At 46.9% G+C, this 26,854-nt stretch overlaps 1 pseudogene; it reads right to left on the bottom strand.

The window, feature by feature from the left end:
* The window catches only part of LOC143436596 (Y-box-binding protein 3 pseudogene), a 74,971-nt pseudogene extending 51,465 nt beyond the window's left edge, over positions 1 to 23,506 (bottom strand).
* Positions 23,507 to 26,854: the final 3,348 nt, after the last annotated feature.

Raw genomic sequence — 26,854 nt, forward strand, 5'->3', positions numbered from 1 at the left:
AATACAGTCTAGAGTGACGTATTCACTTCTGATTGGCTGTTTGCTCACCACCCAATATTCAGTGACTTTGGCAGGCTCTCTGCCTAGCATCTGCGCAGATAATTGTTTACTTCTGGGAAAACACGAGGCTAGCGCCAACTTGGGGTGGCAGATTTTACTGAGGCTCCCAACATGTGGTTGACATTGGGGAGAATATCCCTGTAGTGGATAGTGGGAATGACATCTCTGTTTGGATAGTGTGAAGGACATAATTGTGGTGGTCAATTGGAAGGAAGCCCTTGTGTGGAACAGTGGGGAGGATGTCCCTGTGGTGGATCATGGAAAAGATTTCGCTGTGGTGGACAGTGGGAAGAATGTCCTTGTGTACAGTGCAGAGGATGTTCCAGTGATGCACAGGAGGACATCCCTCTTGTGGACAGTGTGTAGGATTCATCTGTGGTGGACTGTGAGGAGGATATCTCTGTGTTGGACAGTGGAAGGATATCATGATGGTGCACAGGAGGATGTCACTATGGTTTACATTGGGAAGAACGTCCCTGTAACAGACAATGGAAAAGATGCATCTGTGGTAGACAGTGTTAAAGATGTTCCTGTGGTACACAGGAGGATGTCCCTGTGGTGCACACTGGGTAGGATGTTCCTGTGGTGGACAGTGGAGAGGACATCTATATGGTTGACAGTTGGAAGAATGTACCTGTGGTGGACAGTGCGGAAGACGTCCCTGTCGTGGAGAATGAGGAGGAAGTTCCTGTGGTAAACAATGGGGAGGATGTCTCTGTGATGGATAGTGGGGAGGACATCCCTGTAGTGCACAGGAGAATGTCCCTGTGATAGACAGTGTGTTGGATGTTCCTGTGGTTGACAGTGGGGAGGATGTCCATGTAGTGGGAAAAACATCCTTGTGATGGTCATTGGGGCGGGTTACCCTGTGGTGGATAGTGGGGAGGACATCCCTCTGGTAAAAAGAGTATGTCCTTGTGGTGGACAATGTGGAGAACATTTCTGTGGTGGACAGTGCATAGGATGTACCAGCGGTGGACAGTGGAAAGTATGTCCCTGTGGTGGACGGTGTAAAAGACATCTTTGTGGTGGACTGTGAGAAGTACATACCAGTGGTGGACATTGGGGAGAATGTCCCTGTGGTGGAAGTGGGGAGGACTTCTCTGTGGTGGACTTTGGGGAGAAAGTTTCTGTGGTGCACAGGAAGAAGTCACTTTAATGGAAAGTGGTAAGGTTGTCTCTGTTGTTGACAGTGGGGAGGACATCACTGTGGTTGACAGTGAGGAGGACTTTTCTGTGATGGACAGTTGGAAGGACATTTCTGTGGTGGACACTGGGGAGGATTTCACTGTGGTGGACAGTGAGAAGCATGTTCCTGTTGTGGACAGTGGAGTGGACATCCCTGTGGTTCAAGTGAGGACATTCCTTTGGTGAACAGTGGGGTGGACATCTCTGTGGTGCAAGAAAGGACATCCCTCTGGTGGATACCGGGGAGGACATCCCTGTGGTGGACAGTTGGGAGGACGTTCCTATAATGTACTGGATGATGTCCCTGTGGTGAACAGTGTGGAGGACATATTTGTGATGGACAGTGTGAGGACATCTCTGTGGTGGTCACATTGAGGACACACCACTGGTGGACTGTGGTGAGGAAGACCCTGTGTTACAAAAAATGTCCCTGTAGTGGACAGTGGGTAGGAGGTCCTGTGGTGGACAGCGGGGAGCAAGTCTGTGAGGTGGACAGTGGGGGGACATCCCTGTGGTGGACAGGGAAATGGACAAGTCTGATGTGGTCAGTGGAGAAGAAACACCTGTGGTGGACAGTGGGGAGGAATTCCCTGTGGTGTACAGTGGGGAGGACTTTTCTGTGATGGACAATGGGGAGGAAATTTCTATGGTGGACAATCAGGAGGACGTCCCTGTGGTGGTCAATGGGGAGGACACCACTGTCGTGGACAGTGGTGAGGACATACCTGTGGTGGATAGTGGGGATGACTTCCCTGTTTTGGACAATGGAAAGGACGTTCATGTCATTGACACTGAGGAGGACTTCTCTGTTGTTGACAATGAGGAGGATATACCTATGGTGGACAATGGGGAGGATGTCATTGTGGCAGATAGTGGGGAATATTTCACTGTGGTGGGCAGTGGTGATGACATTTTGTGGTGGACAGTGGGGAGGACATTTTGTGGTGCAGAGGAGGACGTCTTTAGTGGACAGTGGGGAGGATGTTCCTGAGGTGGACAATGGGAAGGATATTTCTGTCATGGACAGTGGGCAGGATTTCTCTGTTGTTGACAATGAGGAGGAAATACCTATAGTGGACAGTGGGGAGGATGTCATTGTGGTGGGTGGTGGGAAAGATTTCACTGTGGTGGGCAGTGGCGATGATGTTTTTTGGTGGACTGTGGGGAGGACCCTTTTGGTGCACATGAGGATGTCCTTTAGTGGACAGTGGGGAAGATGTACCTGAGGTGGACACTGGGGAGGATTTCATTGTGTTGGAGAGTGGGGAGCATGTCCCTGTTGTGGACATTTGGAGGACATTCCTGTGGTGCACTGGAGGACATCCTTCTGGTGGACAGTGGGAAGGACATCCATGTGGTGGACAGTGTGGAGGACATCTATGGAGGACAGTAGGGAGGATGTTGCTGTGGTGCACAGAAGGAAGTCCCTGTGGCAAACATTTAAGAGGACGTCCCTGTGCTGGAGGGTGGGGAGGACTTCCCTTTGGTGGACAGTGGGAAGGACGTCCCAGGAGTGGTTAGTGGGGAAAACTTCCCTCTGGTGGACAGTTGGGATGATGTTTTTGTTGTGGACAGTGGGGAGGACTTCCATGTGATGGACAGTATGGAGGACATCCCTGTGGTGGACAGTAGGGAGGATTTCACTGTGATGGACAGTGGGGAGGATGTTTTTGTGGACACAGGTGAGGACATTTCTGTTATGCACAGGTTTATGTCTCTGTGGTGGACAGTGAAGAGGAAATCTCTGTGATGGACCATTGGGAAGACACCCCTGTGGTGCACAGGAGGATGTTCTTTAGTGGACAGTGGGGAGGATGTCACTGTGGTGGACAGTGGAGAGAATTTCCCTGTAGTGGGCAGTGGGGAGGATTTCCCTGTGGTTGACAGTGTGGAGGACGTCCCTATGGTGGATAGTGGGGTGAATTTCACTGTACTGGACAGTGGGGAGGATGTTCTTGTGGACACGGGTAAGGACGTTCCTGTAGGGCACAGGTATATGTCCCTGTGGTATAAAGTGCAGAGGAAATCTTTGTGGTGGACATTTGGGAAGATGTACCTGTGATGGACACTGGAAGGACATCTTTGTGGTAGACAGTGTGGAGCACATCCCTGTTGTGGTCAGCATTGAGGACTCACCAGTGGTTGAGAGTGGTGAGGAAGTCCCTGTATTACACAAGAGGATGTTACTGTAGTGGACAGTGGAAAGGACATATCTGTAGTGGACAGGATGTCCCTGTGGTGCACAGTGGGGAGGATGTCCCTCTGGTGGACAGTGGGAAGGACATCTATGTGGTTGTCAGTGAATAGGACATTCCTCTGGTTTGCAGAAATGACGACATCCATGTGGTAGAGTGGGGAGGACATCCCTTTGGTGACAGTGAGGAGGACATACCTATGTTGAACAATTGGGAGGATGTTTTTGTGGTGGACATTGGGGAAAATTTAACTGTGGTGAACATTGAGAAAGACATCTTTATGATGGACCTCAGGGAGGATGTTCCTGTGGTACACAGGAGTATGCCATTTGCTGAACAAAGGCAGTAAAACAGTGGGAAGGATGTGCTTGTGGTGAACAGTGTGAAGGACATCACTTTGGTGGGCAGTGGGGAAGACTTTCCTGTTGTGCACAGGAGGATGTCCCTGTGATGGACAGTAGCTAGGCTGTTCCTGTGGTGCAGAGTGTGGAGAATATCTCAGTGGTGGACAGTGTAGAGGACGTCTGTGTTACGGTTAGTGGGGAGGACGCACTTGTGGTGGACAGTGGGGAGTATGTTTTTGTAGTAAAAAGGAGGACCTCCCTGTGGTATACAATGAGGAGGATGTCTCTCTGCTGTACAGTGAGGATGAGGTCTCTGTCATGGACTGTGGTGAGGATGTAACTGTGGTGTTCAGTGGGGAGTATGTCTTTGTGGTGGACAGTGGGGAGGATGTCCCTGTGGTGCAAAAGAGGATGCCCTTGTGATGAACAGTGAGGGGGATGTCCTTGTGGGGGTCAATTGGGAGGACACCCCTGTGTTGGACAGAAGGGAGGAGCCCTGTGGTGGACTGTGGGGAGGAAGTATTTGTGGTTGATAATGGAGAGGATGTAACTGTGGTGGACAATGAGCATGATGTCCCTGTGGTGGTCATTAGGGAGGAGGAAGTCCCTGTAGTGGACAATGAGGAGGACTTTCCTGTGGTGGACAGTGAGTAGGATGTCCCAGTGGTTGACACTATGGAGGAATTCTCTGTGGGAGACAGTTGGGAGAACATCCCTGTTGTGGACAGTGGGGAGGACATTCCAGTGGTGCACAGTGAAAAGGACATCATTGTGGTAAACAGTGAGGAAGACTGTGCTGTAATGGACAGTGGAGATGACTTACCTGTGGTGGACAGTAGGGAGCATGTCTTTGTGGTAGACAGTAGGGAGGACATCCCTGTGGTAGACAGTGAGTAGGACATCCCTGTGGTGGACAGTGGGGAAGAATTCTCAGTAGCAGACAGTGAAAAGAAATTTACTGTGGTGGACTGTAGGTAGGACATCACTGTGGTGGACAGTGAGAGGGAGAACTCTGTAATGGACAGTGGGGAGGATGTTTCTGTGATGGACAGTAGGGAGAACTTACTGGTGGTTTAGAGTGTGGAAGACATCTCTGTAGTGGACAGTGGGGAGAAATGCCCAATGTTGGACTGTCGGGAAGACTTTCCTATGGAAGCCCATGAGAAGGACGTCCCTGTAGTGGATAATGAGGAGGATGTCGCTTTGATAAATTAAGGGGAGGGCTTCTTTGTGGAGGACATTAAGGAGTACATCCCTGCGGTGGACAGTGGTAAAGACTTCCCTGTGGTGGACAGTGAGGACTTTTCTCTGGTGGACAGGGAGGACAATGTCATTTTGGTAGACAGTGTAAAGGATGTCCCTGTGGTGGACAGTGAGGAGGATGTCCCTTTGGTAAACTAAGGGAGGACTTCTTTATGGTGGACATTGGGGAGGAGGTCCCTGTGGTGGACAGTGAGGAGGACATCCCTGTGGAGGACAGTGGAAAGACTTCCCTGTGGTGGACAGTGAGGACTTTTCTCTGGTGGACAGGGAGGACAACGTCATTTTGGTAGACATTGTAAATGATGTCCCTGTGGTGGACAGTTGGGTGGACTTTCCTGTGATTGACAATGAGGAGGACATGTCTGTGGTGGACAGTGGAAAGGACATATTTGTGTTGGACAGTGGGGCGGACGTCCTTGTGGTGGACAATGGGGAGGACATTCTTATGGTGTAGAGGAGGACATCCCTGTGGTGTATATTTACAAGTATGTCCCTGTGTCGTATATTGAGAAGCATTCCATGTTGGTGGACAGTGAGGAGGATATATTCTTGGTGAACAGTGAGAAGGACATACCTGTGGTGGACAGTGGAAAAGACATCCCTGTGGTTGACAATGGGGAGGACATCCCTGTGGTAGACAGAGTGGAAGAGTTCCCTGTGGTGGACAGTGGGGAGAATATTTTTGTGGTGGACAGTGTGGAGGATGTTTTTGTGTTGCACAGAAGGACACCCCTGTAGTGGACAGAAGGGAGGATGTCCCTGTGCTGGACAGATGAGAAGACATCTCTGAGTTGGATAGTGTGGAGGACATCCCTTTGGTTGTCAGTTTTGAGGATGCACTTGTGTTGGACAGTGCTAAGGAAGTTCCTGTGGTACACAGAAGTATGTCCCTGTGGTGAAAAGTAATGAGGATGCCCCTGTGTTGGACAGTGAGGAGGACGTTATGGTGGTGGACAGTGGGGAAGACTGTCCTGTAATGGACAGGGGAGAGGACATCCCTATGGCGGAAAGTAAGAAGAACGTCTCTGGTAGACAGTGGGGAGGACTTCCCTGTGGTGGACAGTGAAGAGGACATCCCTATGGTGGACAGTGTGTAGCAAGTCTTTGTGGTAGACTGTGGAGAGGATATTCCTGCAGTTGACAGTGAGAAGCACATCCCAGTGTTGGACAGTGGGGAGGAATTTTCTGTGATGTAAATTGGGGAGGATTTCTCTTTTATGGACAGTGAGGAGGAGGTTCCTGTGGTGGAGAGTCAAGAGGACTTCTTCGTAGTGGACAGTGGAAAGCGTGACTCTGTGGTGGGCAGTGGTGAGAACATTTCTGGGGTATACAGTGAGGCGGAGGTCCCTGTGTTGGACAGTGGGGAAGACTTCCATGTGGTGGACAGTGGGGAGAAAATTTCTGTGGTGAACTTTGGGTAGGATATCTCTGTGGTGGATAGTGAGATAGACATCACTGTAATGGACATTTGAGAGTATGTACCTGTGGTGGAATGGGGTAGGACATGATTGTTTTTTAGAGTGCAGAAGACATCTTTGTGGTGGACACTGGAGAGTATATCTCTGTGGTGCACAGTAGAGATTAAGTACCTGTGGTGGACAGTGTGAAGGAATTCCCTGTGGTGGAATGTGGAAAGGACATCCCTGTGGTGAATAGTGGAAAGCACATCTCAGTGGTAGACAGTGAGGAGGACATAATTATGGAGGACTGTGAGGAGGACATTCCTGTGGTAGACAGTAGGGAAAATTTTCTTGTAATGGACAGTGGGGAGGACTTCTCTGTTCTGAACACTGAGAAGGATATCCCTGTAGTGGACAACAGGGAGGATATCCCTGTAGTGGACAGTAGGGAGGACTTATATGTGGTGGATGGTGAGGAGGACATCCCTGTTGTGGAGAGTGGGGAAAACATCCCTCTGGTGGACAGTGGGGAGGACATCTATGTGGTGGACAGTGAGGAGGACATCCCTGTGTTGGACAGTGTGGAGTATGTACCTGTGTTGGAATGTGGGGATGACATACTTGATGATTACAGTGTGGAAGACATCTCTGTAGTAGAGAGTGGAGAGGAAGTCTCTGTGGTGCACAGTAGAGATCAAGTACCTGTGTTGGACATTGTGGAGGACTTGACTGTTGTAAAAAGTGGGGAGAAAATCCCTGTGGTGGATGGTGGAATGCACATCTCTCTGGTGGACAGTCGGGAAAATATCTCTTTTGTGGACATTGGACAGGACTTCTATGTGATGGACAGTTAAAAGGACATCCCTGTTGTGGACAGTAAGGAGGACGTCACTGTAGTGGACAGGGGGGACATCCCTATTGTGGACAGTGGAGAGAATATACCTGTTGTGGGCAGTGATGACATCACTGTGGTGAACAATGGGGATGACATCCCTGTGGAGGACACTGTAAAGGACATCCCTTTGGTGGACAGTGAGTAGGACGTCTCTGTGATGGACACTGGGGACAATTTTCCTTTGGTTGACAGTGAAGAGGGCGTCCCTGTGGTGGATAGTGGGATGAACATCCCTGTGGTCAAAAGTTTGGAGGACTCTCTTGTGGTTGACTTTGAGGAGGACATTTCTGTGGTGAACAGTGGGCAGGATTTTACTGTGGTGGACAATGGGGAGGACATCCTTTTGGTGGACCGTGGGGAGGATGTTCCAGTGATGCAGAAAGGAATATCACTCTCATAGACAATTGTGAGTATATCCCTGTGTTGGACAGTGAGCAGGACATCCCTGTGGTGGACAATGAGGAGGATGTACCTGTAGTGTTCAGTGGGGAAGACATCCACATGGAGGACAGTGGAAAGAACATCTCTGTGTTAACCAATGGGGAGGATGTCCCTGTGGTAAACTGTAGGGAGGAGGTCCCTGTGGTGGGCTCTGGGGAGGATATCCCTTTGGTGCATAGGAAAACATCCCTGTGGTGGACAGTTAGGAGGACATATTTGTGGTGAGAGTGTGAAGGACATAACTATGGTGGACAATGGGAATGACATCCCTGTGGTGATCATTAGAGATGATATTTCTGTGGTGTAATGTGGGGAGGATGTTCTTGAGGTGCACAGTAGGATGTCCTCTTGGTGGACAATGGGAAGAATGTCCCTGAAATAGACAAAAGATAGGACATTACTGTGGTGGACAGTGTAGAGGATTTCCCTGTGATAGACAATGGAAAGGATGTCTCTGTTGTGGAGAGTGGGAAGGACATACCTGTGGTAAACAGTGGTGAGGACACACTTGTGGTGGACAGTGGAAAGGACTTCCCTGTGATGACAGTGGGAAGGACAACCATGCTGTGGACAGTGGTGAGGAAATCCATGTGGTGGACAGTCAGGAGTATGTTCCTTTGGTGGACAGTGGGGAGGATATAATGGTGGTGGACACTATGGCAGAGGTCCCTGTTGTGGTCATTTGGGAGGACACCCTTGTGGTAGACAGTGGGGATTACATTTCTGTGGTACAAAAAAGGACAACCCTGTGGTAGACAGTGTGGAGGACATCCCTGTGCTGTACAATGGAAAGGAGGTCTCTGTGGTGGACAGTGGGGAGGATATCCCTTTGGTGGACATTGGGGGGTGACATCTTTGTGGTGGACAGTGTTCAGGACATTCCTGTGGTAATCAATGGGGAAATTGCTCCTGTGGTGGACAGTGGGGAGGAAGTCCCTGTGGTGAACGGTGGGGATAAAATCTCAGTGGTGGACAGTGGGGAGGACATCCCTGTAGTGGACAGTTGGAGGATTTCCATGTGGAGGACAGTGGAAAGAACATCCCTGTGTTAAACAGTGGGGATGATGTCCCTCTGGTGCACCAAAGGGAGGACCTCCCTGTGGTGAACAGTGGGGAGGATGTCCCTGTGGTGCACAGGAGGATGTCAATGTGGTGGAAAGTGGAAAGTACATTTCTTTGTTGGACAGTAAGAAGGACATACCTCTAGTGGACAGTGGGGATTACTTCAATGTGGTAGACAGTAGTGAGAACATCTCTGTTTTGAACAGTGGGGAGGATGTCCTTGTGGTGTACAGTATGTTGGACATCACAGTGGTGGACAGTGGGGAAGAGTTTGTTGTGGTGCCCAATGGACATTCCTGTGGTGGATAGTGGTGAGGACGTCCCTGTGGGAGTCAATGGGGAGGACGCCACTTTGGTGTACGGTGGGGAGGATGTCCCTATGTAGGACAGTGTGGAGGACATATCTATGGTGAACAGGAGGATGTCCTATTTGTGGACAGTGGGGAGAATATCTCTGTGATGGACAGTGAAGAGGATGTTTATGTGGTGAAAGTGATAAGGATATTCCTGTGGTGGACAGTGAGGAGGACGTCACAAATTTGGACAGTGAGGAGGACTTCCCTGTGGTGAACAGTGAGGAGGATGTCTCTATTGTAGACAGTGGGAAGGAAGTACCTGTGGTGGACAGCGGAGAGGATGTCCATGTGGTGGACAGTATGTAGAACAACTATCTCTGTGTTGGACATTTTGGAGGATATCATTGTGGTGGACTGTCTGGAGGCCATCACAATAATGGACTTTGGGGGAGACGTTACTGTGATGCACAGGAGGATGACCCTGTGGTGAACAGTGGTGAGGAAATCCCTGTGGTGGACAGTAGAAAGGATGTCCCTCTGGTGGAGAGTGAAGAGTATATCTCTGTGTTGGACAGTGTGGAGGATATTCTTGTGGTAAAATTGGGGAGAAAGTTCCTGTTGTGGACAGATGGGAGGACTTCTCTGGGGTGCACAGGAGGACGTCCAAATGGTAGACAGTGAGGAGGATGTCCAAGTGGTGGACAATGAGGAGGAAGTGCCTGTGGTGGACAGTGGAGAAGACTTCCCTGTGGTGAAATTGGAGAGGATATCCCTGAGGTGGACAGTGGGGGGGGTAATTCCCTGTGGTGGACAGTGAGAATGATGTCTCTGTGGTGGACATTGGGGAGGACATTTCTGTATTGGTCAGTGTGGAACACACCCCTGTGGTGGACAGTGGGGAGGACATTTCTGAGGTACACAGAAGGACATCCCTGTTGTAGATAGTGTGGAGCATGTCTCTTTGCTGGAGGGTGGAGAGGACGTCTCTGTGGTGCACAGTGGGAAGGACATACCTGTGGTGGACAGTGGGGATGACTTCCTGGTGGTAGAATGTTGGGATGACATCCATGTGATGGAAAGTGGAAAGCATGTTGCTGTGGTGGACAGTCGAGAGGAAATAAAATAACAGGAACACCTAAAAGAGCAATGCTTTTGCTTTTCAACCAAAAATTTTGTTATTTTTTGTTTTAATGCTTCCTTTTCTCTCTCACACTTGTGAAATACTTCCAACATTTTTTTAACCTTTAATTTCTTCAAAGTTTAAAAGCCATCTAATTTACTTCCACAGGTTAAGTCAATATGCTGCTGATCACCATTTCTTGAGTCTTAATTAACAACTAATTTCTTTTACAAACCATTTCTGCCAATTCCAGATACATAATTAACATTGTTTTTCACCTTCAGCCATCAAAAAACAGACTCAAAGATACCTTCCAGGACTAAAATTTCCTCAAACACCTTTGCTTTTCCAGGGTCTTAATGACAGACCATGATGTGCTTGTTTCCAAACAATTTAATGCTCAATATCCGGCCTTTACAGACATCTCCCTGCCAGAGATGCTGCTTCCCTGCTGTGATTATCCTACAGGTATACCCACAGATCCAACAGAGTCCACACCATCCTCTGGAGCCTGTCTGAGATGGAAAACTGCTTTCTCCCAGCCATCTCATTTGACTGCAGACTCCAGAGACATGCTGAGATGCAGAGACAGCGCCACCTCCTGAAACCTGCCAAGGTGCCTTCTTCCAGCCACCTCATCTGACTGAAGACCTCAGAACATGCTGAGATCCAGAGACCCATGCCAGACTCCAGAGATGCACACCAAAACCCAGAGATGCTCACTACAGAAGACAGATCCAGACCTTCCAGCTGCAGATGAACTCTTTTACCAAACTCACATAGCTAAAGTTACATGTTAGTGAGGAAAACACAATGTCTATTTAGATTAATCAGATGTCATTACCCTCAAACTGTACAACCTGTATTTAATTGTTTCAATGATCCCCTGCCTTCTAAACCCTACCCTCAATTCCCATTACCCTTGTCTTAATTATGCTACACCCTCCAGCCTACATAGTGTTTTCTTTTGACTACCTCATCCAAAATTTTCACTAAAAGGAGTGAGATTTGGGCCATAAATAGATCGTTTGAACATAGCCTGGTCAAACACACTTTTGAATGCTGGAGACCTACTGGGATTGAAGATGTTCAGCTCTGTTCCTGGGCCCCCCGGATAAAGCACTAGGTTTGAGGTAGCCAGGAACCCAACAGGACTTTGCTTGTCAGGGATGGCAATTATCTCCCCACACTCCTGGATTCCAGACCACTCTCTGTGGTCCACAACTCTCATTAACCTGCATTTTACAGACTACAGATGATGCAGAGTTGCCCCTCTTTTTATGAAAGAAAAGAGAGTGGGATGTCAGGCCTTGGTCGAGGTAATTCCATTTAACCTGTGCTTTTCAGTCACGTAGCACAGAGGTAGAGGGTGTGATTATAAGTCTCCCCTTCCAGAGATTAAAATATTAATGAGTTATCTAAAGGCCAGGAGACATAGCTAATTAAGTTATCCCACATTCCCCCCTCCCTATAAAGCCAGGGGAGCCTGGCTTTTGGTGGGGAACACGCGAACCATCTACATCCATTCACCAAGCCGTGAACAATGAAAAGCTTTGGAAAACTGGACACCACTGGTCGCCTGGACCTGGAGCCTCCAGGTTCCCAGCCTTTGGAACCTTGAAACCTTGAACTGCAGCCACCAGCCCACAGCAGCTGTGTGAATGTGGAACCTTCCTCCACCAGTGGCTTGGGAAGCCCACCATAAGACCCTGATGCTGGACCACTGTGAGACACTGCTGCTGGACTCCCCTCCCCCTCGAGTTTTTTCCCACACCTGTGGTGGACAGTGAGGAGGAATTCTTTTTGGTGGACAGTGGGGAGTACATCCCTGTGGTGGACAATCAGGACGACATCACTGAGCTGGAGAGTGGGGAGGACTTCCCTTTGGTGGAATGTGGGGAGGACTTCCCTGTGTTTTACATTGAGGAGGACATTTCTGTGGTGAAGAATGGAGAGGATGTCTTTGCGATGGACAGTGGGGAGGATTTCACTGTGGTGGACAATAGGGAGGACGTCCTTGTGGTGGACTATAAGGATGATGTTCCAGGTGTGCAAATAGGAATGTCACTATGGTTGACAGTTATGAGTATGTCCCTGTGTTGGACAGTGAACAGGAAATCCCTGTGGTGTATAGTGGGGAAGACATCCATGTGGTAGACAATGAAGAGGGTGTACCTGTGGTTGACAGTTTGGAGAAAATTCATGTAGAGGACAGTGGGAAGAACATCTCTGTGTTAAACCGTAGGGAAGATGTCCCTGTGGGGGACCGTGGGGAGGACGTTTCTGTGGTGGACTCTGGGGAAGATGTTTCTGTGGTGCATGGGGAGGCATTTCTGTTGTGGTCAGTGCTAAGTATGTCCCTGGGGTGAACAGTAGAAAGGACATATCTGTAGTAGACAGTGGTAAGGATGTACCTGTGGTGAACAGTGGAGAGAATGTCCATGTGGTGGACAGTAGGTAGAACATTGTGATCGCCACAGAGTAGCCTGCCTGTGGGATTGATCTGGTGAAGGTAAGTAAAAGCAACACAGTCATGGGACTAGCATTGAGCAAACATGATTTGTTCTTACAGGGTCTCAAAGAGAGCCTCATGGCATGAGGAGTAAGGGTTAAGAAAAATGATCTTAAAAGATTTTTTTAATTCATTGGTGATATTTGTCCATGGTTTCCCTATGAGGGGACTATTGATGAGAAAAAGATGGGCTAGGGTTGGAGATTGCTTAAAAGATTTTAATGAAACCTTTGGTCCTGAGAAAGTCCCTGTTCAGGCTTTTTCCTATTGGAACCTGGGGAACAATATACTTCAAATCTATAAACAATTTCCAGATATTCAAGAGTTAGTGAAAGAAGGGGGAAAGGTCTTACAGCGACACTCTAGACCACCTGTTTCCCATGCCTGATTCAGACATCCCTGCTGCTCCCCTTAAGGACTCTGCAGCTGAGCCAGTAACTGCAAAAACCCCTCCTGCTAACATTTACCCCTCCCTTGCATCCTTAAATTCCCTGGCCAAGAATGGGCCTGACAATAACCTTTCTCCTGCAGAGACATTGTCCCTAGAGGAGGGGGCAGCTAAATACCCTAATCCTGACTTGCTGTTCCTGGGCTCATTTATGCCAGAACCACCTCCATATACTATTACTACTCCATTTTGTGCCCTAGTCCTCAACTTGGCCGATATTAACAATCATACCACCAAGGCTAAGGCCCAACTTTCACAAAAAATGGCTTCTCTTAGAAAGAGGAAAAATGGGAACATTTGCAGTTAGTAAAAGAACTGTGAGCTCTTGATTTAGAATTAACTCCCCTCTCCCCAGTGCCTGCTATATCTAAGAATAAATCTAATCCAAATCCTCAAAAACCTGTACTGGCCTTCCCTGTTACCAGAAGCAAATCTGCTGTCTCTTCCAATAGCAGAAATAAAAACACTGCCTCACCCTCTAAAAGAGGAAATGACTCTCCTACTGGGGAAGACAATAAGTATGACTCCCCTGCTGGGGAAGACAGTAAGGATACAATTTCAGGCAGTGAGGCCTCTGATAATAAAAACAAAGCCTCAGGGGACTCAGAAATTGAGGAAGATGAAATAAAAAGTCAACAGTATTGCAAGCTAGGGTTCTGTCACCTGAAAGACTTAAAAATGTCAGTAACAAATTATGGACCAACAGCTCCCTTTACTTTATCCTTAACTAAAAAATTGAGTGAATGGTAGCTTGTTCCCAATGATTGGTATTTTTTAGCCCATGCCACCCTGGCTGGAGGTGACTATGTTCTTTGGAAGACAGATTTTGTTGAAAACTGCAGAGAAATGGTGCTTTGAAATTCTGAAAGTAAAATCTCTAAGAAATGGACCAAAGATAAGCATTTGGGGTGGAGTCCTTATGATACTAATGAAAAACAGGCTCGGTTCCATCCTACCTTCTAGCCCAAATTCAAAATGCAAGTCTTAAGGCTTGGAAACAACTCTCTCCTAAAGCATCAGAAACCACTTCCCTTGCCCAGGTCTGCCAGGGCCCAGATGAGCCTTATAGTAACTTTATCAGTTGCCTTATTGATGCAGCTGAAAGACTTGTTGATCATGAGAAAAACAAAAGTGCTTTTCTCAAACACCTTGCATTTGAGAATGCAAATCCTGCCTGCCAGGCTACAATACGACCCCATCATAGTGGTGCTGAAATATAAAACTGTGTGTAGGCATTGGTTCAGCTCATGCAATAGGACTTGCCATTGGAGCTGCCCTTAAGGATTTCAAGCAGGATGATCACCAGAAAAAGTGCTTTAACTGTAAACTGCTAGGACATTTTTCTAAAGAGTGCAAAGCCCCTAAGGCAGAACATACTCTCCCTGCCTCCTTGTGTCCCTGCTGCCATCTAGATAGACATTGGGCTTTAGAGTGCTGTACTAAGGTAAAAACACAAAATAATACCTTGCCTCAGAAGCAGGGAAACTCCCAGAGCGTCCAGCCCCTGGCCCCAAATCTGAGACAAAACCCTGGGGCTATCAGGTTTGTCCCTTAAACATTAACCCCCCAGACTCAAACATTACCTCCCTCCAATGAGCAACTGCAAGCAGTGCAGGATTGGACCTCTGTTCCTCCACTGATACAATATTAAAACCTGAGATGGGGACACAAGTTCCACATACTGGGGTCTTTGGCCTATTGCCCCCCAATACTTTTGGACTTCTTGGGCATGCCAGCTCCACTCATGAGGGTTTAAATATCTCCTCCGAAGTGATTGATAATGATTTCACAGGTGAAATAAAGATCCTGGTCTCATCCACCTCTGGTCCCTTGACTATTAAGTCAGGAGAGAAAATTGCTCAATTGTTTTTAGTCCCCCTTAAACATCCTAATCAAAGATTCCTTCTAGAGTCTAGGGTCTCTAACAACCTTGGTTCAACTGATGCTTATTGGGTCCGACATATTACCCAAGATAGACCCCTCTTTAAATTAAAATTAGAAGGAAAAGTTTTTGAAGGCCTTATAGACATGGGAGCCAATGCCACAATTATCTCAGGAAAAAACTGGCCTTCTGCCTGGCCTCTGACAGCCTCATTAACACATTTAAAACGCATTGGACAAACTTCTAATCCCCAACAAAGCTCTAAGATCCTCACATGGGTAGATGAAGAAGGAAATTCTGGTCCAGTACAGCCTTATGTTGTGCCTGATTTACCTGTTAATCTATGGGGCAGAGACATACTTGGCCAGTTGAATCTTATCATGTGTAGCCCTAATGAGATAGTTACTCATCAAATGCTAAAACATGGATTTCGACCCCGACAAGGGCTCAGAAAACATCACAAGGAATAAAAGAACCTATCAAAGTGACAAAAATTTAACCACCTGGGGTTTGGTGCTGAAAATTTAAACTAATGACTGTTGACATCTCTGTACCCCGTGCAGACAAGATTACATGGAAATCAGATGAAGTTGTGTGGGTTAGTCAATGGCCATTAACCTCAGAAAAACTGGCTGCAGCAACAATGTTAGTACAGGAACAACTTGCTGCTTGCCATATAGAACCTACCACATCCCCTTGGAACACACATATCTTTGTTATTAAGAAAAAATCAGGCAAGTGGAGACTGTTACAAGATATGAGAGAGATTAATAAAACTGTGCTCACTATGGGAGCCTTACAACCTTGATTGCCCACCCCTGTGGCCATTCCTGCTGGATATTTTAAGATAGTAATAGACCTCAAAGATTGCTTCTTCACCATTACCTTACACCCTGAAGATAAACAGCGGTTTGCCTTTAGCCTGCCAGTAACCAACTTCAAAGGGCCCATGCCATGTTTCCAGTGGCAGGTCCTACCCCCAGGGCATGGCTAACAGCCCAACGTTATGTCAGGAATTTGTAGCATAAGTGGTTGATCCCTTTCTTGAAAATGGCCCTCTATTTACATTGTCCATTATATGGATGACATTCTTCTGGCTGGACCTGATGGTACAGAATTATTTTATTGTTGTCAAGAACTATTACAGAAGCTGGCAGATAGAAGACTCCAGACTGCCCCTGATAAAATTCAGCTACAAGAACCTTATTTTTATTTAGGCTTTGAGCTTTGTCATCAAAAAATTATTACCCCAAAACTCCAGCTCCAAGTAAACCATTTGAAAACAGTTAATCATTTTCAAAAATTGTTAGGTGATATAAATTGGATCAGACCTTATCTTAAACTTACAACTGTGGAGCTTAAGCCTCTTTTGATGTTCTTAAGGGTTATTCCAATCCTTCCTCCCCCCATACCTTGACCCCTGCAGCCACATGTGCCTTGTGCTTGGTAGAAAAAGACATCCAAGAACAGAGACATTTCTTTATTTCTTATGAAACACCACTCCTGTTTGTTATCTGTGCCACCTCGAATACATCTACAGGAGTGTTTTGGCAGCATGGCCCTCTTCTAAGGGTCCACCTTTCAACTTCTTCCACTAAAGTACTCATCCCTTATACTTCTCTGGTTGCTAAGCTTATTCTTTTAGGATGGGAACAGAGTCGCCAGTTTTTTTTAGAAAAGATCCTGATAAGATAATTATGCCATGCAAATCACAGATGAGTGGCCCAAAGCTTGCTCTTCCTTCTTGGGAATAATTGATAATCATTACCCTGCTGATAAATTGCTTCAATTTGCTAATATTCATCCCTTTATCTTCCCAAAGTTTAACTCTTCTCAACCAATAGGAAATGCTTGTTTGGTGTTTACTTATGGCTCCTCTAATGGAACAGCAGCTTACGTTATAAATGGACAGGTTACCCCTATTTGTTCTCACTTTAAATCAGCCCAACTTGTAGAACTTTTTACAGTAATAAAGATTTTTCAATTACTAAAAGATTGCCCTTTTAATTTGTATACTGACAGTGCCTATATTGCTCATTCCGTTCCCATTCTTGAAACAATCCCATATATTAGACCCTCCACAAATGCTGCCCCTCTTTTTTCTCAGCTTCAAAACCTGACTGCCTCTAGATGCCACATCTTTTTTGTTGGACATCTCCGTGCTCGTAGTCCCCTCTCTAGAGGAAATGCCTGTGCAGATGCTGCCACCCACTTGGCCTTTACAGTGTTGTTAGGTTCTGTAGAACAGGCCCAGAAGAGCCATGCTTTCCATCATTTAAATGCTCAGACCCTTTGCCTTCTTTTTAAGATCACTCATGAACAGGCATGCCAGATTTTTAAACAATGTCCCGCCTGTGTCACACTTTTGCCGCCCCACTCTTGGGTGTTAACCCCAGAGGTTTGGTCCCAAATGAAATATGGCAAATGGATGTCACACACATTCCTGAATTTAGTAGTCTTAAATATTTTCATGTGACCATAGACACCTTTAGTGGATTTATTTTTGCTAGCTTACATACTGGAGAGGCTTCAAAAAACGTTATAGCCCATGTCTTAAATTGTCTCTCTGTCATGGGTAAGAGTAAGATCATTAAGACTGACAATGGTCCCAGCTACACTGGAAAAAAAATTGCAAAAGATTTGCCACCAATTACAAATCAGACATATTACTGGCATCCCTTATAATCCTCAAGGGCAAGGCATTGGTGAACGTGCCCACCAGACTATCAAGAAAACTTTAAATGAATTAAAAAAGGGGAAGTTATATGTGGGGAAGAAATCTCGTGGGTGGGGGGAAGAGGGAGTCCGGAGCCTGGTCCCAGGGTGGTCCAGCATCAGGGTCCTGGGCGGGCTTCCCACATCACCAGTAAAGGGTCCCACATTCACGAAGCTGTTGGCGGGTGGGCTGGCGGCTGCATCGGCAAGGTTCCAGGGTTCTAAAAGGTGGGAATCTGGTGCAGAGACCATGCAACATGTGGAGTCCGGTTTCCAAAGCTTCTATTGTTCATGACATGGTAAATGTATGTAGGTGGTACGCACTTCCCCCGCCAAAAGCCAGGGGAGTCTAATTTTGTAGGGAAGGAAAAAGGGGAGGAAATAACTTAATTAGCTATGCCCCTGGCCTTTTGATAATTCATTAATATTTAAATCTCTGGAGGTAGAGACTTGTTAATCACGCCCTCTACCTGTGTCCTACGTGACTGAAGGTAACAGGTAAAATGGAGTTACCTCGTCCAAGGCCCAGCATCCCACTCACTTTTCTTTCATAAAAAGAGGGGCAGCTCTGTATCATCTGTAGTCTGCAAGGTGCAGGTTAATGAGAGATGTGGACCCTGTGGAGTAGTCTGGAATCTGGGAGCATGGGGAGATAATTGCCATCCCTGACAGGCAATATCCTGTTGGGTTCCCTGGCTATCTCAAACCCAGTAATCTATCAAGGGGGCCTAGGAACAGAGCTGAACATCCTACCATCCCTTAAAGGGTCTCAGAGGTTCAAAGCTCATTCAACCAGGCTATGTCCAAACCATCTCTTCACGGCCCAACATCTCAGTCTTTTTTAGTGAAAATTTTGAATGAGGTGGTCAAAAGAAAACACTATGTAGGCCAGAGGGTGTAGCATAACTAAGTCAAGGGTAATGGGAATTGAGGGTAGGGTTTGGAAGGCAGGGGATCATTGAAACAATTAAATACAGGTTGTACAGTTTGAGGGTAATGATATCTGATTAATCTAAATAGACATTATGTTTTCCTCACTAACATGTAACTTTAGCTATGTGACTTTGGCAAAAGAGTTCATTTGTAGCTGGAAGGTCTGTATCTGTCTTCTGTAGTGAACATCTCTGGGTTCTGGCGTGCATTTCTGGAGCCTGGTGTGGGTCTCTGGATCTCAGCATGTTCTGGGGTCTTCGGTCAGATGAGATGGCTGGAAGAAGGCAGCTTGGCAGGTTCCAGGAGGTGGAGCTGTCACTGGATCTCAGCATGTCTCTGGAGTCTGCAGTCAGATGAGGTGGCTGGGAGAAAGCAGCTTGGCATCTTAGGCAGGTTCCAGAGGATGGCTGGACTCTGTTGGATCTGTGGGTATACCTGTAGGATAATCACAGTAGGGAAGCAGCATCTCCAGCAGGGACATATCTGTATGCTGGATACTGAGCATTAAATTGCTTGGGAACAAGCACCTTATGGCCTGTCATTAAGATCCTGGAAAAGCAAAGGTGTTTGAGGAAAGTTTAGTCCTGGAAGGTATGTTTGAGTCTGTTTTTGGATGACTGAAGGAGAAAAACAATGTTAATTTTGTATCTGGGATTGGCAGCAACAGTTAGTTTGCCTGTAAAAGAAATTAGTTGTTAACTAAGACTCAAGAAATGGTGATCAGCATGTTGACTTAAACTGTGGAAGGAAATCAGATGGCTTTTAAACCTTGAAGAAATTATAAAGGTTGAAAAAATAATGTTGGACATATATCACGAGTATTAGAGAGAAAAGGCAGCATTAAAATAAAAAAAAATAAGAAAATTTTTGGTTGAAAGGCATAAGCATTTTTGGTCTAGGTGTTCCTCTTAGGAAGAAAAGGAAACATTCAAAATTTTTGGTTGAAAAACAGGAAAATTTGTTGCAGGTCCTCCTGTTGGGGATAAGCAGTATGGCGGGTTTAGAAGCAGTGGGGAGGGGCCTTGCTGTGCCATGTGGTGTCTAGGTGCTCTGGCAGAGGACCTGTATTCTACCTTTCTTTTTCTTAGAAATTTTAAATGTAGAGAAGGATCAAAAGGCTAACTTGAAGAAAGTTTATAGGGAGAGACACATAGGCTTGATAGGAGAGCCAAGAGTCAGAGAGTGAAAGGCTGTAAGAATCTCTCACCTAAGGAAGGAGTCTTAGGAGAGTCACAGCAGGCACTGTGACTTGAAAGACAGCTGTTGACTGTGAAGGAGCCCTCTCTGTGGAGCTGGGGGATGGGCAAAGTGGAGGCTAGGGGGTCACCGCCATCTTGCCCTTGAGCTGGAGAGCATGTGGAGTGGGAGAGACAGACAGAGAGAAAGAGGAGGAGGAGTTAAAGTAGAGAAGTTGACCAGGAACACATGGAGAAAAAGTGGGGCCTAGTGTTTTGAACTAGGCAGGAGCTAGTGGTAGCTAAAAATTAGAAGAAACTAACAAGAAACATGTGGAGAAAGAGAGAGGGGAGACAGAAAGAAGCCTGCCTAGTCTTGTGAACTAGGCTGGGGATTACTCACTGTCCTGGAGTTTCGCAGAGAGGATTTCTGTGGGCAACAACTGGGGGGGACACTCTTGCAGCTGGCTCTTTCTGTGTCCTCTACCACCTGTAGGGAACGATATGGGCTCGTGCGTGGGTGAGCGGGTCCCCTGTGGAACCTCGGGAGGTAGGTTGGATTCCGATGGACCAGGAGTTGTGTTCCCTCAGGGACTCCATCTTTCATCTGTCTAATCTCACCAGCATTATGGGGAGGTCCATGGCGCCTGCCATATCGGCGCCGATCAGCAGCATAGTGGCTCCCTTCTACTGGAGCTCTATCTGGGCCAGTCACATTTGTTGCTTTAGGACTCCCTTTTCCTGCAACCACACCAAACTTTACAATTTCTCCCTCCCCCACACTACACAGATACTTGCATGGATTATTCTTCTTGATGGCAGTCTGGTGTACAAACACATCTTCAGTGTCATTTCAGTTTATAAATCCATATCCGTTTTTGACATTAAACCATTTGACAGTGCCAAGGACTTTGGTGGCGAGAACCCTTTTCTCTGCATCCCCGCTGCCTGTGGGTGGTGATGAAGTCTGGGCGGGCCTGGGGACTGTGTCTCCTCCGGGACTCCCTGCAAGCATCCTGGTGGGCGCCGGGGCCTGGGGCACACCACTGGCCACAGGGCTCTTAGGCGCTGGTTCTGGGGGTGCCACAGATGTCGCGGTGTTGGCTGCAGCCTGTGGGAGCATGGTGCCACTGGTGGTGGCCCCGCCAGCCTGGCTTATGTAGCTCGAGGGAAGGGGAGGCAAGCGTTCACAGTCTCGCTTTGTCTCCTGGCCCCAGGGATGGCAGGTTGTAGGGCATTCATCCTTCCAGTGTCTTGTCTCCCCACATTTGAGGCAGATTTTTCTGTTTTTATTGCTGCCACAAATGCCTGAGCGATGGATGCGACCTGATTTGATGGGGTTCCTATTTCTCTGGTTGCTACAATCCACCTCTCATGATGCTCCTCCTGGAGACCCTGGCAAGGTAGCCTAGACTCAGAAGTCATGCCTTCCCAAACAATGGTTTTAAGAAGAAGGTCTCGAGCAGTGGGGTTGAAGATTTTTCTTTCTAAGCTCATTTTAGTTCTAAGGATAAAATCAGATAGAGATTCTTCAGGCTTCTGATGAAGGGAGAGCAGGGAGTGGGCAGGGTCTTGTGACCCTGAAGGTGGAGTAAGCCTATTCCAGGCTTGAATGGCACAGAGGTGGACCTGGTCATAGTAGCCTGCTGGCTGACTTGCCTGTTGTGCCCCAGTAGAGAAATCTTCCTGGCCAAAGAGTTCTTTAAAACCCCATGGAGTGTCATCTTCCCTTCCCTTGTTTTGCCTGACTTGCTGAAGACACTTATCATGATAGTAGGCCTCCCATTCTAGAAACATTGGATCAGGAAGGGCAGAACGGCAAATATCTCTCCAATCTTGGGGGGTGTTTAAGTTGACAATATGGCTCTGTAGGAGGGATTTTGTCCACAGTGCGTGAATGCCATCTTCCTTCACTGCCTGCCTGAGTTCTTTTATGTCAGAGGCTTGGATTGGGTACTAGTTAAGTGGTTTAGCTCGAGTGGGGTGGATATTAACTGGGAATGTTTGAGCCGTTTGGGTTTTAGCTACGGATTTTGAAGGACTGATACTTTTGTGGCTAAGAGGAGGGGGAGGGGACTTATCTCTCTTTGGTTGGGAGGTAAGTGGGAAGGCAGGGGAGAGCTCCTTTGGTATTTTAATGGAGCCTTGCCTTTGGATGGGGGAGGGAGGGACAGGAGGAGCACATGGTTTCATTTCCTCCAAGGCATAAGTGGGGAGGGGTGGGTATATGGATTTTATCTCTCTTATTAGCTGGGTAAGGGCCTAGAGGTCTGAAACAAGGTGATTTTTGGGACCTTGATCTTTGGGTTCATTTGACTGAGGGGCCTCAGGAACTATGTTGTTCTCAGTCTGTCCTATTTTTGATGGTCCTATACATTGCTGAATTGCAGCTAATATCGGCAAAAACTCACAAGGGTTTTTTTTATCTCTGTTTTTGATAAGGGAAGCTACTTTGCTCCATGAGTCTGGACTGTAAATATTATCCTCTGACATGCATGGTGCTATCTGAAGAACTTCCTCCCAAAACAAGGAGGCTTGCTTTTTGCCTATTCTTATCCCGTGGGTCTTTAGTAGGGAGTATATTTGCCTGGCCTGAGATGAACATTTACATGAGGTGGAGTTTCCCATGATAGTGTGAAAATAAAATTTGAAAGTAGTGTTGAAACAATAACAAAAAAATCGTGGTCAGCAAAGACCACCAACAATTTTAAATTTAGTCAAAATAAAATGTTAAGTCCCTGCAGGGGCAGGGTGACCAAAAATAAAGGTATGCAAGGGCGTGCCCAGACAAGTCCAAGAAGCCCAAGTGAGTAATGGGCTATCTGGTGTTTACCTCTCTCTCCCTCCCTTTCTGGGAGGTCTGAGGTTCTGCAAGTTCTGCCAGTTCTGCAAGTTGCTGATGTTTGAAATAACCAATCATATGTAACCACGCGAAAATGCAACCATTCATGTGTAAGCACACGAAAATGCCTTCCTTCCCCCACCCCATGCTATAAAAGACCTTTTAACCCACCACTCTAGGCCAAAACCCTGCTCTTGGAGCTAAAGAGCTTGTCGTTTTGACCGCTGGCTTACTTCCCTAATAAAGCCTCTGCTGATTGCATCCTGGTATGGTTTCTTGTGATCTTTGGGTGGTCTCTATTTCCGGAGGCTTGAGGAAGGGTCTCCCGAGTATGAGGGTCTTCAATAGAAAAAGAGGAGAAACGCCTTGTCCAATGGGAACGTTCCTTTGGCCTATTGGCTTTGGGGGATTCCACAATGGTCCAAGAGTGCCAAGCCTTCCCGCAGATTTAAGAACTGGCAGCCGCCCTTATGGCTTTTAAATGGCTGCTTCATTACCAGTTTCCTTTTTGTTTTAAAGAGAGTCTAGATAGAGAGTCTTTGCCAATGCCCATTGTGGGTTGTCAGGATTTAAGCAGAGGCCAGGGAAGCCTTGAACCAACACCAGAGTGGCTCTGGCCAGGACGTAGCAAAAGCTCCTTTGGCTTACTTAAATCCACGTGATGGCTTTGGACTAAAACACAGGAGGAAAAAACAGATTGCTTGTTTCAAGAGTTGGGTGTCTTACCTTTCCCATGGTATCAGTGGCTGCATGGCTGTGTGGCTTCCAAGGCCCCACGTTTGAGGTGCCAGATGTTGGGAATAAAGGCTGGGGATCCCAGGTTTTTTCCCGCCATGCTGTGGGTAGTCGGCTGGGAACACTCTGGGTTCCTCCAGCTGGAAGTTGGGCATGGCTGTTCATTAACTAAAAGCCTCTTCCTGGCTCCTCACAGTTCCTCATAGCGGTACAGCCCCAACACACGAGGAAGCCCTTGGTTTTCCAAAACTGTTTTATTCACATGGCTGATGGTGGATGGATCTGGATGCATACCCCCATAAACCCAGGATCAACCTGAGTTAAAAGGAGAGGGGAGAAGGGGTGAGGGGCTGGGGAGGAATGTTTAATGGCTCCACCTCTGGCCTTCAGGTACCTCATTAGTATGTAAATCTCTCTAGGGCCTCTTCGCCCCTCCACCAGTGTATGTGACTGAAGGGTGAAGGTGGAATAGAGATTAGACCTCTTGATAGGCCCAACAGTTATACACCCAGAAGAGGTCTCCCAGAAATATTCTTCATCATGACTTGTTTGTTCTCAATTTTCTAAATCTGGATGCTTCTGGCAAGTCTGCTGCTGATTGCCTCTGGCATACTGAGACCAATAAAAACTATGCCACAATTATGTGGAGAGACCCCTTTACATCTAGATGGAATGGCCCTGACCCTGTCCTTATCTGGGGCAGGGGCTCTGCTTGTATTTTTGACACAAAAGAAGGAGGAGCCTGATGGCTCCCTGAATGCTTGATAAAACAAATAGATAATGAGAAAAATGCCTTAGATCATGATGACAATTCCAGGGAAGAGAGATCTCCCTGAGAATTCCCTTCATTTTTCTTTTCCAGATAAAGAGACCACCCACGCTATCTGCTGTTGGAAGTTCTAATTCTGATGCCAGGGTCAGGATTTCTACTACTGGAACTTTGAGGGGCCACTGACAAGGATATCAGAGAGCTAGAGATTGACATCACTAATCTGGAAAAATCTCTTATTTTGCTGTCTGAAGTTGTCCCCCCAAAACACAGAGGGCTGGATCTGGATTTCCTTCAACAAGGGACTATTTGCTGCCCTCAAGGAGGAATGCTGTCTTTATACTTACCACACTGTGGTAGTTAGAGAGAGTATAGCCAAGATCAGACAGAGATTAAAATGGCAAAAGAAACAGTGAGAACAAGAAGAAGGGTGGCTTAAAAACTTCTTTTCTGTTTCCCCTTGGCCTACCACCTTTCTCCCTTTCATCCTGGGCCCTGTGCTCAGTCCCTTTCTCCTTTTGGTTTTCAGTTCTTGGGCCTTTAACAGACTTACTGGCTTTGTAAAATAACAAATTGACTCCTTGGCATCTAAACCTCTACAAGTATTTATCACAGACTTGATCTGGCTGATAGAGACATGGCTGAGACTTGCATTGACATATCTCCTTTAGGAGCTGCATAGAACTCAGATATACGCATGCTGGTTCACATGCCACGAACACAGTGTGGGTACCTGCAAGGGGTGTGTGACGAGGTACCACAGGGGGAGGACCAAAATTGTCTGCATCTGAGTCCCCCATGAAGCAAACCTGATTGCATAGAGGTTAGTGTTAATTTCTTGTGTCTCAAAGCAGCTGACTAGGACCCTCAATATCCTATGAAGCCATGAGACATTTAACCCTCCCCTCCCCCCAAAAAACACCATTTCTAATGATAATGGGAGGATCAGGTCAATCTTCCCCCCTCTGGTTAATGCCCACTAATTTATCAATGAGATTCACAAATTTCTGATTTCTCAGACCAGTTCCTTTAAAAATTGTTAGAAAGGGGGAGATGCTGGGAGCCAAGACCTCCTTCTGCCTGAGAGCAACCGTCAGTTAAGTAAACAGCCTGAGTTAAGGAATACTTTATTTATTGCCCTTCTGCCAGGGAAAAAATATTAATCAGATAAGCAACTAGAGCTGAGAAATGTTTTAATTGCCTTCTTGTGAGAAAATATTTAGATAAGTAATTTTGGTTAGGAATTCTTGTGGGCTTCGAGAACTCTGCAATTACTGGATGACCCTGGACCCTGACTGTCAGATGACCCTCCTGCCTGCTTACCTTTATAATGGCAGCCTGACAAATAAAATTTAAGCACTAGATCAGACATTCAGACTGGTGCATCTTCCTTGTGTCTCTTGTCTCTTTCATTATTTCTCTCCCCGTACTAGGGTCTCATCGAATCCCAGCAGGCATGGGCAGAAATGTCCTTCTCACTGTGTTGAGAACCTCACTAGTACCACGTTCAGGTGCCAAAAATGTTGGGGCCTAGGCTGCCCCACTTTGAGCGACCAAAAAATATTGAGGACCACACTAGCCCCACGTTGGGCACCAAAAACTATCAAGGACCGCAACTAGTCCCACGTTCAGGTGCCAAAAATGTTGAGGACTAAGTTGGCCCACTTTGGGTGGCCAAAAATGTCGCGGCCCGAGCAAAATGTTTAGGCCCGGGCTGCCCCTCGTTTGGCGGCCACTGTATCTTAGCCCAAGCTGCCGCTCCAGTCCGACGGTTGGGGTTCAGCAAGAGAGAGAGAGTGAGGACTGACTCGAAGAATGGAGACCAGACAGAGTGTGTTTCAGTCCCGTTTATTCTTCAGTCTCTCTTCCTAGTCCAAGTCCCAAGTCTTGAGTTCCTAGTTCTTAGTTCCTAGCTGTACTCCTTCTAGTTCCTAGTTGTACTTCTGTTCTCTTCCCAGTGTCTAATGTCTACTCCTACTCCTAGTTTCTGAATCTCTGTTACTCCAAATTGTTCTCTCTAGAGCCAAGTGTCTTCTACCTAATGTCAAGTAATCTGTTAATTTCTCTGTCTGCCTCTATCCTTTTATATGTCTCACTTCTAAGCCACGACTTCAGGTCTTGCCTTTAATCATGCCCTTAGGTCTTGTCTCTAAATATGATCTCTAGGTCACACTCTTAAGTCACACACCTTTAATCTCACACACCTTTAATCTCACACACCCAAGGAAAGTCCTGGGTATCCAAAGCAAGATGTTATCAGAGTGTGCTCAGCTGTTGTAGGCTATTATAATACAAGTCTCATGTCAGGGTATATGGCTCAAGATGACTGCAAAGCTGACAGCCACTTTCTGCTAAAAGTTGGCCCCCAACATCACTGTACACAACAAAGACGTCCTCCCCACTCTTCATCACAGGAAAGTTCTCCTCACTGTCCAAACAGGGATGTCCTTCTCACTGTCCACCACAGGGATGTCCTCTCTACTGGAAACAACAGAGACTTGCTTCCCCCTGTCTACAACAGGAATGTCCTCCCAACTGTTAACCACAGAGACCTGCTCCCAACTGTACACCACAAAAAC

The sequence above is a fragment of the Arvicanthis niloticus genome, chromosome 23 (assembly GCF_011762505.2).
Source record: "Arvicanthis niloticus isolate mArvNil1 chromosome 23, mArvNil1.pat.X, whole genome shotgun sequence".
NCBI lineage: Eukaryota > Metazoa > Chordata > Mammalia > Rodentia > Muridae > Arvicanthis > Arvicanthis niloticus.